At 44.3% G+C, this 13,082-nt stretch overlaps 1 pseudogene; it reads right to left on the bottom strand.

Annotated features, from left to right (window-relative positions):
• Window positions 1-11,435: 11,435 nt before the first annotated feature.
• LOC102979704 (nucleophosmin-like) lies at window positions 11,436-12,314 on the bottom strand (annotated as a pseudogene).
• Window positions 12,315-13,082: the final 768 nt, after the last annotated feature.

Genomic DNA, 13,082 nt, shown 5'->3' with positions numbered 1-13,082 from the left:
CTACCAAAAGTCTACAGCTAACATTATACTTAAGACTGAATATCTTTCCCAAAGATAAGCTCAAGGCAAGGATGTCCACTCTCATCACTCTTATTCAACATAGTACTGGAAGTTCTAGCCAGTACAAAAAAAAAAAAAGGCAAAAGAAGAGGCATACAGAATGGAAAAGAAGAAATAAAACTGTCCCTATTTTCAGATGACATGATTATCTACATTGAAAATCTCAAAGACTCTACAGAAAAAAAAAAAACAAAAAAACTCCTAGAACTAATAAGTGAGTCCAGCAACGTCTACAGGCTACAAGACAAACATACCACAAAATTATACTTCTATGTACTAACAATGAAATTGTGTACATCAAAATTAAAAATACAATACCATTTACAGTCACTCAAAAAAAACTTAGGTGGTAAATCTAACAAAACATGTACAGAACTTGTATGCTGAAAAGTATAAAATACTGATGATAGAAATCCAAGAAAGTCTAAATAAACAGAGAAACAGACCATATTCATGGTTGGTAAGCTCAACATATGAAGATGTCAATTCTCCCCAAAGTGACATACAGGTTTAATGTAATTCCTATCAAAATCCCAGCAAGAGTTTTTGTTGATATGGACAAGACTACTCTAAAACTTATGTAAAGGCAATGGAACTAGAGTAGTTAAAACAATTTTGAAAAAAGAATAAAGTATATTTTAGTCAGTTTGGGCTGCTATAACAAAATATCATAGACTTGGGGGCTTATAAACAATAAAAATTTATTTCTCACAATTCTAGAAACTAGAAATCTGAGATCAGGGTGCCAGCGTGGCCAAGTTCTGGTGAGAGCCCTCTTCCAGATGCAGACTTCTGACTTTTCATATTCTCACATGGTGGAAAGAGGACAAGAGAGTTCCCTGGGGTCCTTTTATAAGGACACTAATTTCATTCATGAGGGCTCTACCCTCATGACCTAATCACCTCCCAAAGGCTCTATCCCCTAATACTCTCACATTGGGAATTAGGATTTCAACATCTGAATTTTGAAGGGACACAAACATTTAGTCCATTGCAGTGAGGGGAATCATTTACCCAATTTTGAGACTTCTTATATACTACAGTAATCAAGACTGTATGGTATTGGTAGAGGGACAGACACACAGATCCATAAGAAAGAACAGAGAACCCCAAAATAGACCCACACATAAATAACCAACTGATTTTTGACAAAGGTGCAAAAGCAATCCAACAGAGGAAAGATACCCTTTTCAACAAATGGTGCTGGAGCAACTGGACACCCACAGTCAAAAAACAAAAAAAAAAACAAAAAAACACAAAAAAACCCCTCAACCTAAATCTCATACTTTATGCAAAAATTAACTTCAAATGGATAATGGACTTAAACATAAAATGTAAAACTACAGAACTTTTAGAAAAAAAACATGGGAGAAAATCTTTGGGATGCAGGACTAGGCAAGCAAAAACTTCTTAGACTTGACATCAAAGCACAATGCATAAGAGAAAAAAAATTGCTAAATAGGACTTTGTTAAAGTTAAAAACATTTGTCTAGGAAAGATCCTGTTAGAAGGAAGAAAAGACAAGCCACAAACCAGAAGAAAATATTTTCAAATCACATATTTGACAAAAGATTCATATGTAGAATATATAGACAACTCTCAAACTCAACAGTAAGAAAACAAACAATCCAACTAGAAAATGGACAAAAGAGATATTGCACCAAAGAGGATACTTAGATGGCAAATAAACACAGGAAAAGATGTTCAACATCACTAGCCATTAGGGAAATGCAAATTAAAACCACAATGAAATATCACTGCATACCTATCACAATGACTATAATAAAAAAAAAACAGCGACAACACCAAATGCTGGCAAGGAGTCAAAGAAACTGGATCATTCATAAAATGCTGACAGGAATGTAAAATAGTACTGCCACTCTAGAAAACAGTTTGACAGTTTCGTATAAAGCTAAACATGTAACAACCATGTGACTCAGCAATTGCACTCCTGGGCATTTATCCCAGAGAAATAAAGATTATGTTCACACTAAAACCTGTACATGAATATTTATAGAAGCTTATTCGTAATAGCGAAACTTCTGAAAAAAAAACAGATGTCTTTCAATGGGTAAATAGTTAAACTTTGGTACACCTGTATCGTGGAATAATACTTAGCCATAAGAAGGAATAAATTACCAATACACACAACAACTTGGAATAACCTCCAGAGAATTATGCTGAGTGAAAAAAGCCAATTCCAATAGGTAACATGCTGTATGATTCCATTTATATAACATTCTTGAAATGAGAAAATTATAGTAATGGAGAACAACAGCTCAGAGACTGCCAAGGGTTAAGGAGAGTGCAGTTGGGAGTGAAGTGGGTGTGAATATAAAAGGAAACAGGAGAGATCCTTGTGGTGATTGGCATGTTCTGTATCTTGAGTATATGAACATTGCTATCCTAGTTGTGTTATTATACTATTGTTTTATAAGATGTTACTATTGGGGGAAATTGAGTAAAGGGTACATAGGATCTCTCTTATTTCTTTTTTCTTTGCTTTTTTTTTTTTTTTGGCTCTGCCGCTTGCCTTGTGGGATCTTAGTTCCCCAACCAGGGAATTCTGTATTTCTTAAAAGTGAATCTACAATTATTTAAAAGTATTAAGTTTTGACATAAAAATAAATCAGGTTAGGGAGTTTCCTGGTGGTCCAGTGGTTAGGACTCCACGCTTTCACTGCCGTGGCCCCAGGTTCAGTCCCTGGTTGGGGAACTAAGATCCCATAAGCCACAGTGAGAGACAAAAAAACACATCAGGTTAATAACATAAACCCTGTGGAGCTGTGATAATATCAGACAAAATCTTTTATGGCCCCAAACAAACAAACAAACCAAACCTCACTAGAGATAATGTGGGTCACTTTATAATAATAACACTTTCAGGGCTTCCCTGGTGGTGCAGTGGTTGAGAGTCCGCCTGCCGATGCAGGGGACGTGGGTTCGTGCCCCGGTCCGGGAGGATCCCACATGCCGCGGAGCGGCTAGGCCCATGAGCCATGGCCACTGAGCCCGCGTGTCCGGAGCCTGTGCTCCGCAACGGGAGAGGCCACAACAGTGAGAGGCCCGCGTACCGCAAAAAAAAAACAACAACTAGCCTCCTGACTTCTAGTTGAGTGTTCATTCCTCTACACGCAGTTCCATGGCAAAGCTTCCTTTAAGTTCCATTCTCTTGAGCATGAATGGTTTGTTAAATGTTACACGTAAAAGTTGTTGAACCCAGGCCTGTCAGGATATGCAACTCCAGGGTCACCATGCACACAGTAAGATACTGTCAGCACACATCTTAGATGTCTGCTTTCACCCCCAGAACGTCCCCTTCACAGAACCCTGACATCCAGGTCAACTAACCATGCCTCTGACATAGCCAAGAAGGAGCAGAGCAGGGAGACTCTTGTCTACAATGCGTTCTCGAGTCAGCATGTCCACCCCATTCCTTCCACCCTTTGCCATTAGACAAATAGCAAAACCAAGAAAGGAGAAAGGACCTACTCAAGATTACCCACCAGGTCAGGGGCAGTACAGGACTCTGAGCTGCCTGCACTAGGCTGGTGGCAATGGGGCCCATCCACCCACCTTCCATGGAAGCAACCCAGGTAATTAGTACTGATGCTAATGCCCCACTCTGGAGTTCCTGACACCTCTTTTGGATCTAGGCCCTTTCAAAAGGAGCATTTCAAATAGAAGCCATCAACACTTACAGAGGGTGGGTCTTAATCCATAGAGGATCATTAGCTTCACCCAAGTGATGGGACATCCATCAGCACCTCCCATTCTTCCACCAATTATCTATCTACTAATTATCTGAGATTAAGAATTGACACGGAGCTACATGGTCATTAACCACATATTTGCATGGCTCATTCATGTTAGTGGGGCTGCTCAGTCTCACCGAGTCTAATTGGACACGCCCACAATGCTGCACAACACATTTACATCTGCTCTCGGCTGTCAGCAGCAAATAAAGGACGGCAAGATGTGCTTACTTGCAAAGGGACTTGGCTCTTGGCAAAAGCTTTTTGCAGGCAAGCTGGATGTCTTGGCTTTCCGGCAGCGAGGCTTAACTCAGAGCACGCAGACTGCAGCTCTGAGGCTTAACTCAGAGCACGCATTCAATATTCGTTAGCTCAAGCACTGTAGCAAGCACAGCACTGACTCCAGGAAATTTTACAAAGGTGAAGGAGACACTGTTCCTACTACCTCAGAGGTTTACCACAAGTCAAGGAAACATGTGTAAGCAGAGAGAGCTAAGGGCCCTGAGAGAGGGAAAAGCAGCATGCCATGGGAATGCAAGCCCAGGAGAGATCTGTTTGGCCTGAGAAATCAAGGGAGGCCTCGCAGAGATGGCACTTGCAGCATAGGGACAGATAGAGAGAGGAATTCCAGGCTGAAGGAACTACAAAAGCAAGGGCACAGAGATGTGCAAGGAGAACGGGGCGTGACCTAGTGTAGATGGCACATATGCCATAGACGGGAAGGAGATGCCCTGGGTCATACCACAGAGAACACTGAATGTACTGCCAGGGTTTGGAAGTGTTTCTGCTGGTTATGAGGAACATGGAAGGAATTTTGTTTTGGTGTGTAGGTGGGTGGGAGGGTGTTAGTAAACTTTTTATTGAAGGATAGCATACATATAGAAAAGTGCAAACATTTTCACAAACTGACCACACCTATGTAAATAGCACCCAGCTAAACAAAGAAATCATTACTAAAAACTCCAGAAATCCCTTTTGGCCCCCTTTCAGCAACTACCCAATCACGAGAGAGCACTATCCTGATTTTAACACCATAAATTATTTTCCCCTATTTTCTTGCATTTGGCTTCTTTCACTCAAGGCAATGTTTTCAAGACTCATCCATGTTGCTATACATAAAAGTAGTTTGTTAGTTATCTTTATGTTAATATCCCATTGTATGAAGGTATCACAATTATTAATGGGCATCATTTAGTTTCCAGTTTTGGGCTATAAACCTTCTTGCACATGACTTCTGGTGCTTTTATGGGTGCTTTTATCCATCTGTTGTGTACATATCTAGGAGTGGAATTGTTGGGTCATAGGGTATGCATATGTCTACTTGAATAGACAGTGCTAGTTTTCTAAAGTTGTTTTGTCCATTTACAGACCCACCTAACATATAGTGTGGTGCTTAGAAAAGAGGGAGCTGGGACAAAGACCCCAGCCACGAGGCCATGCAATAAAGCCCAGGAAAGAGATAATGAAATCAGTGGCAACAGAACTGGAATAAAAAAGGCTGATAAAAAGAGGCACTGTAGGGTGGAACACATAGGCTGTGGACACAAGGGAGAAGCGGACTTGAGAGGGAGGTGGAGGAAGGTTCCTGTATGGGGTGGCTGGCTCGGTGAGGGTTGTCAGGTTTGAAGGCAGGAGAAAACATCTTAGTTTGGGACACATCGAGTTTGAGATGTAGGAGAGACGATATGAAGATGTCCGATAAATTGCCGGTTACGTGGGTCTGTTCGCTAAGGGATGAGGTCAAGGCTGGAGACACAGCATTAGGATTTATCATCACAGAGGCAGGGGTTGAAGCCAGGGGTGTGGCTGAGGTTTCCCAGGGGCGTTGTGTGGAATCAAGGAGAGGAGGGCTGACGACCAGCCACCCACCTTGACGGGATGAGCGGAGGAAGAGGAAGGAGAGACAACGTTGCTTCCCTCTGAAATGCTGGCAGGGGCTGTGAGGCATGAGTCAGGCCCTTGGAGCCCAAGCAGCAGCCTGGGGTCCATCTCACCAGCCACGTTTTCTACTCAATGAACTTGCATCACTAACCTCAAAGCTGCATAGCAAAATCTGCATCAGACTGCGTACCTCTGGCAGCATCCTAGGGACAATGGGCACCAGAGACTCATAGCCTCTTGGGGGCTGGGAGTCCTCTTCCCCACCTCCACACTTCTCTGCCAAGATGGTATCCGGCACCCCAGGCAGGGAACTCAAACTCCCCATGGCGGCCCATTCCACTGTTGAGCAAGTGAGGCTACAAGAAAACCTTTCCTTACAAATGCAGTCTCACGATGTTGGAAGTCAAAGGAAGAGAAAAAAGCGACCCTCCAATGGTGATGACCCTGGATAGAGTAAGATGCAAGGGCTCTGCATTCTGGAAAATCTATTTCTAATAACGAGCATCTTCCTGTTGGGGTCATGGCACTTGACCCCTCACAGGAAGCGGCAGTGATTTCACTACCGTTCGCACCCTGGCTGGGGACGTGCTCATCTGCTGCAGGCATTCCTCTGGCTTCATCAAGCAGTGAGTCCTGCCCTGGAATGTGGCCAGGCTCTCAGGACTGAGGCAGTGCATGCCACGGCACAGATCCACCAGGCTGGACACGCGGAAAGAACGAGCAGCGGCTGGCTGAGAGCGAGCCCACTGCTAGTAAAGCGGGCACGATGCCATGCAATTCAACGTCTTTTTCTAAATATTTACCTGCACCCGCCCTTTGTGGATCTCTGGAGAAGAAGAAGGAAGACAGATATGATTAAGAAATGGCTCGCCCCCACTCCCCGCCTTGGGGAGATTTGTGAAAGAAACGGGCATACAAGAAGGAAAGGTAGTAGCTGAAACTTTTTTTTTTGTCTTTGTTTTTAGCAATTTCCAAAACACCCACCTACGTAGCCTCTGCATGATCTGAAATATGGAGGCTTGATATCTGGGAAAGGCATCAGAGGAAAACTGCCCTTGAGCCTCAATAGAAAGGGTCTCATCAGCCACTATTAACAATTGACATAGCATGAAACTCCGAAGTGTTAATCCTTGGATACGTGTTTGCCAACTGAAAAGACATACATCACGTTCTCCGGACTACAAGCCATCCATTCCATTAGACCTCAGAGTGAGAGTTCTTAGGAATTTTCCAAAATTTGCAGACTTTGGAAGTAGTTAGCTTCTATCCAAGATGACAGAACAAAATTTACTTTCTGGTTCTACAGAATCCTTTTTATTTCCCTTTGCTTTACCACTCATCTTGCCTATTATTGTACACTGACACCCTCTGTTTTCTCAAGACGATTCCCATTATCTTCATCCTATTACTTTTGACCCCCTATGGTCATGAGACTTGCCCAATCCATAGGCATGGAATCCAACCAAGCACAGCATATGACCAGTAAACAAGGTATGGGAATAGCCCATGGTTGTGGGATGCACAGCTTGATATCACATAATGCACCTGGAGGCGGCCAGCCTCACAGAATGCTGAAATGCCCTTCTAAAGGCACAACCAATGTACTAGGCACTCTGTAAGAATAGAGTGCCATTCTTCAGGATGCAGTGCATTTGTTAAATCAGAGACCCCCTATAGGTGTGTGTGCCCCAGCAGGAAGGATAGACGGCCTGGGAACCAAGGGGTGGAAGCAGCAGTGGCCCCACTAACCGTCAGTCCCAATGTCCACTGTATAACTTTGTGCTTCCCATCTCTGCACCTCTGGCCTCTGCAGGGTCACACCTGCTCAACCTCATATGAATCTACCAGTATGGGAATATATACTATGGTTTATCAGTTGGACTTCTTGACTGGAACTTACTTGTTTTATAGAAAATTGGTTGATTTTCTCAACTTCTTGATTGTTGTGGTGGTTTCACTGGTATATTTATACGTCAAAACTCATCAAATTGTACATTTTAAACAGCTGTACCTCAGTAAAGCTGTAAAACAAATAGCAAATTTGAAGAGTTACATGAAACGCCTGATCTCAAATGAAAAAAAAAATGAGATTTCAATAGAGAGTTTGGTAGAAATATAAAAAGTAGATAGAAAAATCAAGAAATCCTTCATAGAAGAAGTAACCATAGGCATGTCAAAATTAATAAAGTATATTTTCATATATAACGCCAACTGCTCTCTTTAAAAGTTGGAATAGCTTAAAGAGAAGGCCTCTCCTACTCTTCAAACCAGGATGAGTTTGAATGTGCAGGTTGGGGCAGGGCTTTAGGACAGGGGAATTGCTCTGTGTAATAAAGGAGAAGCATTACAATGCTGGGGAAAGGGGAGGCGCCTGGGAGACCGGAGAGAGGAACCAGGACCAGCAGGGTGGGACACTGCAGGGGTGAATTAGGGAGAGTTGAGAGCCCTTAGGGGCACAGCAACACAAAAGGGACTTCGGAGAAAAGGAATTAATCAGAGAGGATTTTTAAGTTGTTTACCATGGTGTATGCCATGGGCCTCTCTCCCTCGGGTCACTCCCACACTCTCTTTTAAAAAGGCTGCATTGCTCACTAATTCTTTTATATGAAAATGGATTTTTCTGGCAATGTTGAAGGGGACAGGGATGAGTTGTATGTCTGTGTTGATGCAAAGGCAGAAACAGATTATGCGGAGAAGCTGGAGTTAAAGACTTCAGCGTAAATCCCTGGAAATGAACAAAAAATTACAGGAGAACTTCAGAGTTTCAAAAGCTGTGGAACTGGTGAGATTCAAGTTGAGATCTCCCAGGGGTAAAGAAGGACTCAGTTAATATCTAGGTTTTAGGCAGAAGAAACAGGAAATAGCATAAGATATATATGTGATATGATGAAAAGATGGAGTAGAGAATAAAAAAGGCCCAGAGAAGAGGGTAGAGGGACTTAGAAAGCGGTGAGGCACCTGCTCGGCTGAGAGGCTATAGTCCACCTACACTCTTTGTCCCCTCAGCCCACCACCACCACCCTAGAGAAACTGAAGATGAGCCCCCAGCAGTAACTGAGTTTTATTTTTTTCCTGTCCCTCTTCCCAGTTTTCTAAATTATGTTGGCCCCGAGAGACAACTGAGATGGGAACTCTGAGGAAAGAAGAGAATATCATCTTTGCGGGCAGGGAGGGGCTAGAGTATAACGTCTAGGGCCTTTATCCAATACCCACAGATCATCTGTTTGGTGTTGTAGCGAGGTCTGGGAAAAAAACCCAATCACGCAATTCAGGGGCTATGGACTTGGATTATTAAGAGAGTTCAGAAAAACTGAAGAACGGAGTCCTCAACGCTGGTTCATCAGTCATTCCCCAGCCCCACCCCCCATCCAGGTGTCTTGGCCAAGCCTTTCCTCTGTGTTAGGGCTGAAGAGCAATGCTGAGCCTCTGAAAGCTTCTAATCAGATGCTGGAGCCCCAGTGCTGTCCTCATGGAGCAGAACCTCACCTTCTGGAGCAAATCCTATCTGAGATTTTGTCCCCTTCCTCAGGAGAGGTCAATTTACTAACTGAAGAACATCAACTGTGGATCCCACACAGAAGACCTTTCTGTAAGGTTTTCAAGAAAATAATATTTTTATTATTTATATCACTTTATAAATGAATAAAAGAGAAGTAAATTAGAACTCTGTTAATGCAAAGTAGAAAGATTTATTCGTGAATTATGATCTGCCTAGAGAGGAGAATAAGAATTGAGGCCAAGCCCCTCATTCCTTTTTTGTTTTGCAGCATCAATGCAGGGAAGAAGAGGAGCAAAGAGGGAGCATTTGGTAGGTAAGGTTCTGCCTATTCAGTCCAGAGCTCTCAAGGGTTAACCTTAACCTCTCCTTTCCGTAAGACCCAGGTCCACATCCACAGTCTCTAAGGATGTCAGCTGCTAGAGCTCATCCCTCTTAGAAAACAAAGCTCTCAGCAGGGAGAGTCATAGGAAGAAGTCAGAACCAAGAACACTTCTCCAGTTCCCTGCTAGGCCCATCCATGGGAATGGAAGAATGGTGGAGCGGGCCTGTGGGTCTTGCCCACTAGGTGGCAGTGTGAGACGCAGTGGAAAGGATATCTGGAGGCAGACCTTTTGGGCCCTGATTTGGGACAAATTGTTTAATTTTCCTAAGGCTCAGATTCCTCCTTGAGATACACTTAACCTTCATCCCTCACAGCGTGGTTATGAGGATTAGATGGGATAAAGTATAAAATGTTATTCCATCCTTGAGCCTGTCTATTGTTGTCACTGACTGTTTGACCTTGTGTACTAATGCTTGGGGATCTTGGAGTCTAGTCTCCCAAGAGCACCCCCCAGAGGACAGTTTTGCTCAGCCTCCTATAAGATCCTTTGCTCCTACCTTCACCACATGTGACCAAGTCTCCTGCTTTCCCAGCTTGGAGAGTTTTCCAGAAAGGAGCGCACGTGACATGGGACCTGTTTGCTCTTTGGAAAAGCAGGTATTGATGAAGATCTTCTCCTTCTTTCCTTCCCCCTCTTCCTAGCACGGCCTCTGTGACTGCAGGGCCCCCGTGCAGCCGAGGTTGACATGAGAGGGTAATCCTATAGGGAAGGGAATGTGAAAGAAATCCCTCAATGAGGAATAAAAGAAGCAACATGAAGTCAGTGACGTAGGGAACGTGACTCCTGCCAGGCTTGCTGGGCCCTCCTAGCCTCATTCTGCTCCCAGCTGAAGCTTGTACATCCTGTCTTTTGCAGCCATCTGGGCAAGCTTCTTGATGAGGACAGTTTGCAGCAAGATCCCTGCTAGGAGGATCACGATAGAGTGACTGTAGAAGCTGATCTTCTGATGTCTGGGGAGTTTGAGGAAGCTGCTGCTTCCTCTGTGTCCCTTTGCCTTCCACAGCTCCTCTGCCTGAGCCCTCCCCTCCCTCAGAGGCCTGTCTCTGCGGGACTTGGCAAGCAGGTGCACTGAGGAGGTAGCTTCTCCTCCTCAGCCCTGATCTGCAGGAGTTCCAGGAGATACAAGTCACAAAAAGAGTGCATTTCCAAATTATGGAGCAGAGAGAAAAGGAGAAGGGACACTTCCTAAGCAACTGAGGCAGACTACCAATGAAATCTTCTAGAACTTTTTTTTTTACTTTATTAAAATACTAAGTTTATTTCACATGTATATTTTTGTCTCCCCACCATTTCCATTTGTCTGACCACCACTACTACTATGTCCTATCATAACCAAGCAAAGGGTGGAGTTCCATCTTTAAAAACTAAACATGCATTTTGGACAACACATTGTTGTTGTTCCAGGCAATGGAACCTGGACAATATTTATCAGACACGGTAGGGAAAGTTCTCACTCTTCACTATAAAAAGGACAGCCAGATATCAACTATTTTCTTTCTATCTATCTATCATCTATCTATCTATCTATTTTTGGCTGCGTTGGGTCTTTGTTGCTGTGTGCGGGCTTTCTCTAGTTGTCGTGAGCGTGGGCTACTCTTCATTGCGGAGCGTGGGTTTCTCATTGTGGTGGCTTCTCTGTTGCAGAGCATGGGCTCTAGGCGCATGGGCTTCAGTAGTTGTGGCACGCAGCCTCAGTAGTTGTGGCTCGCGGGCTCTAGAGCACAAGCTCAATAGTTGTGGCGCATGGGCTTAGTTGCTCCGCTGCATGTGGGATCTTCCCGGACCAGGGCTTGAACCTGTGTCCCCTGCATTGGCAAGCGGACTCTTAACCACTGTACCACCAGGGAAGTCCCTAAACTATTTTCTTAAAGAGACTTCCTCCACTGCCAGAGATCTTGACTAGCCATCCAGAAACAATTCTTCACATAATTGATGAACTTGGCTTCCACTTTGGGAAGGGGACCACCTTTTTCTATACTTGCTTGCATTTTTGCTTTAATGTCTTCTACAGAGCTAGGTCCTTTCCGTGTTTTAGCAGTCTTTTCCTGTTTTTTGAAGGATTCTTGACCTTTTGATCTTGGTGTTGATGGTTTTGAGTCTTTTCCATTCTGGTTTGATTTTTGTGCATTTTTGGCTGGCGTACCTTGTACAGATTTCTTTACTGGAGCTTTTTCTTCAGCTTCCTCATCATCAAAGTCATCGTCATCTGCATCATCATCGTCATCTTCATCAGCAGCAAGTTTTACTTTTTTCCGTGGAAACTTGCTACCACTTCCAGGGGCAGAAGACTTTCCAGATATACTTAGGAGTGTCACATCCTCCTCCTCTTCATCTTCTGACTCTGCATCTTCCTCCACAGCTACTAAGCACTGTCCACTAATAATGCACAGGCCCTGAACCACACTTCAACCGTCAGACCACAGGTGGTGTTATTTCAAAACCCCCAAGGGAAACCATTGGCTGTACAGACATCTTTGAAGCTGCCAGTGTTACTTAAATTGGACTGCCTTCACAATTCATTGCCTCTGCTCCAACAATGTGCAATTCATCCTTTGCGCCAGCCCCTAAACAGAGCGTTCTGAAAGATAATTGGTGCTCATTTTCATCATTTTCCACCTTAAAGTGATAATCTTTGTCGGCCTTTAGTTCACAACCGAAAAGATAGTTCTGAGGCCTCAGGGGGCTCATGTCCATGTCCATTGAATCTTCCATGGGTTGGTGGCATGCCCTTAGGTGGGAGAGAAAGCGGACGGAGATAAACGACTACTGTTCTGGAGAACAGCCGCAAAGGATGGAATCACATCAGGGCTGGGACTACTTTAGTCTCTTGCAGACACACAGGACACCACAGGCTCCCAAGCCTTGTGGAGCGTCATAGACAAACCAGAGCAGCTGCAGTCCTCGTCAGTTCCCAAACCCCAAAACTTGAGGGGACTCTTTGCAGAAGAAGTGGAGCCAGCTCTTCCAGGGTGTCCCCTCTCTGCATAGTGAGTCCCTGGGGCTACTGTCCTGGTCTTGGGTGGCTGACCCCCCACTAGTGTCTCCCTTTGCCTTATTCAGTGGATTCCCTAATGGGCCCAGTCCATATTCAGGCTAAAATATCTCCATTGCAGCCCCAGCCCCAGCCCCCTCTGATCTTGAACCCTGCCCCAATCCCAGCCCCTAACTCAGGCCCACCTTCAACCTCTCTCCCATTCTGTCGCCCCAGATAGGGCCTGTGGAGTGTCCTTCTCTGAACCCCAGGATGAAGTACAGTCTCTCATCCCAAAAGAAATTCAACCCCGAGACTGGCACTTATTCCAGAAGCAGCTGGAACTCTTTCCGGTCCAAAGAACTCAGGAAACCTTTCATCCTCTAGCTCCCAACGTTCCTCAGTGCAACATGGCCTCTCTGTCCTAAGTACCAGGCTCCATCCTTGCTAGAGAATTTCCTATTATCAATGAGATCTGGCGGCAGCTGGAGCACCACCTTTGAAAGAGCTTCATCCAACACTGGGCCCACCTG

This window comes from Physeter macrocephalus, chromosome 9 (assembly GCF_002837175.3).
Source record: "Physeter macrocephalus isolate SW-GA chromosome 9, ASM283717v5, whole genome shotgun sequence".
In the NCBI taxonomy this organism is placed as follows: Eukaryota; Metazoa; Chordata; class Mammalia; order Artiodactyla; family Physeteridae; genus Physeter; species Physeter macrocephalus.
This window is presented reverse-complemented; position numbering and strand designations above follow the sequence as displayed.